The 2,333-nt window shown below is 42.0% G+C and overlaps 1 pseudogene; it reads right to left on the reverse strand.

The window, feature by feature from the left end:
• Window positions 1-239: 239 nt before the first annotated feature.
• On the reverse strand, window positions 240-816 carry LOC102836405 (annotated as a pseudogene).
• Window positions 817-2,333: the final 1,517 nt, after the last annotated feature.

Below are 2,333 nucleotides of genomic sequence, written 5' to 3' on the forward strand. Positions count from 1 at the left end.
GTACTTAACAACAACAATTAAAGGCTTGTTTTCTAGCTAAATTTTTATCGAATGTGAAAGTTCAGACTCTTACATTCAACCAAACCTGGAAATGACTGATTGGTTCAAAGTGGTTTTATGGAAAAACTACTCTGTAACAAAAACTTGGCATTGAGTGCAAAGGCTCCACCGTTTTTGATCAAAGCGTACAAAGGGTCCGGGGCGTGGATGGGTGGGGAAGGACGAGGGGTTCTGCTCTTTTATAACAGCAGGCATTTTCTCTTCCTCTTCTTGACAGCGGGTGGGTAGAGGACGGCTCTGATGGCTTCATCAAACACTGTCTTGAGGCCTCCATGCGTGAATGCAGAGCACTCCAAGTATTGACAGCACCGCACCTATCTCCTTGGCCATCGCTAAGTCCTTGGGGGTACGTGATGGGAGTCAGCTTCTTCTCCTTCAGCTTCTCAATTATGTCTTTATCATCCCTCAGATCCAGTTTGGTTCCCACGAGGATGATGGGAGTGTTGGGACAATGGCATCGCACCTCAGAGTACCACTTTGCTCGGACATTTTCAAATGATGCAGGACTCACCAGGGAAAAGCAAATAAGAACACATCTGTTTGCGAATAGGAGAGGGGGCATAATCGGTCGTATTCTTCTTGTCCAGCTGTATCTCATAAGCCCAGATTCACGGGTTTTCCATCTACTATAACATTGGCAGGGTAGTTGTCAAAGACAGTGGGGATGCATTCTCCAGGAAATGCATTGGTTGTATAACTGATCAATAGGCAGGTTTTACTTACAGCTCCCACCACCACACACTTGATGGCCTGCATCTGGGCCACTTGCGCTGAGGCGAGAAGCTGTGGGCACAGGGCGCGGCGGTTGGGCGGGCACGCGTGCTGCGGGTACAGGGCGCCGTGGGTGGGCGGGCACACGTCTGCGGGCGGCGGGGCGCGGGATGCTGAGGCCGCTGTCTACGCCACCTCGGCTCAGCGGACTGCAAGCCGGAGCCCAGCGGTAGCCACCAACCAAAAAGCTGGAGGAAAACTGCAGAGAAACAGGAAATGGCTGCTCCTGAACTTCTTTCTTGTCGCTTTTGACCTTTAAACATAAGTTGTTGTAGTTAAGTGCCATCGAGTCGATTCTTAAACATAAGTAGCATATTAGAATCTCCTACTATTATTGTAGAGTTTTCTATTTCTTTCTTCAATTCTATTATGTTTTATGACATGTATTTTGAGGAGTTTTCATTGGGAGCATAGATATTTATTATGTTTTTGTTCTTTTGTTCAGTTGGCCCTTTAATTATGAATTAATGTCCTTTGTCTCTACTGCTGGTTTTTGCCTTAAAAATCTAGGCTATCAGAAATTAATATTGCCACTCCTGCTAGTTTTTTTGTTTGCTGTTGATATATATTTTTTCATCCTTTGATATTTAATCTGTTTTTGTCTTTGTGTGGAAGATGTGTTTCTTGTAGACAACATATTCTAGGACCCTGTTTATCAATCTGTTCTGCTAATCGCTTTTTCTTGAGTGGTGCTTTTAATACATTGACATTCAGTGTAAATATTGGGAGGTATAAATTGACTGCAGTCATTTTGTTATGTGTGTCTGTGTGTGGTGCTGCTGGGGTTTTTTGTTCCACATGTTTTTCTTTGCTGAGTTTGTTTATTAGTTTTATTTTGAAAGAAAATAAATTGATTTTGTCATAGATCAAGAAGTTAGAAGTATGAAATCAGGAAGGTTCTCTCTGTGTCAGTTGTAATGGAAGATCCTTGTCGCCAGTTTCCATAGCCCTACTGTTCCTCTGTTCCTTGTCAGTCTTCATGTTTATACTTGCTTCTGTGTTTGTTTGACTTTAAAAAATAAACTTTTTATTATGAATTGGGTGAAGGTTTACAGACAATATCATCAGCTCTACATTCAGCAAATTACACACCTTATTCATCTCAATGATTACAATTCCTTCCCTGCAACAACATTTCTCCTACTTCTTCCCTGTGGCTCCCATTTATATTTTATATTACACAAATGAACAAGGCAACAATATTTGATGTATACTTAGAAAACAAAAAAACATATTCATTTAAATATCCAAAGGGCACATTCTTTCAGCCAGCCTCCTGCCTGTAGGCACACAACCAGCATCTCTGTAGTTGCCACTTTTCGAGGTAGGGATCTCATGCTCCATTCATGGTCTTCCTTCTTGATGGTCCTAGGATCATCTGATTCTGAAATGAAAGATTACCTATTCCCTCCTTTTAGTTGCACATCTTCTACAATTTCAGTTCTGATTGTTGCAATTAATCCTGCTAACAGTTATTCACAACTGAGTCATAAAGTCATCCC

This window comes from Chrysochloris asiatica, unplaced genomic scaffold (genome assembly GCF_000296735.1).
Source record: "Chrysochloris asiatica unplaced genomic scaffold, ChrAsi1.0 scaffold00249, whole genome shotgun sequence".
Taxonomy (NCBI): Eukaryota; Metazoa; Chordata; class Mammalia; order Afrosoricida; family Chrysochloridae; genus Chrysochloris; species Chrysochloris asiatica.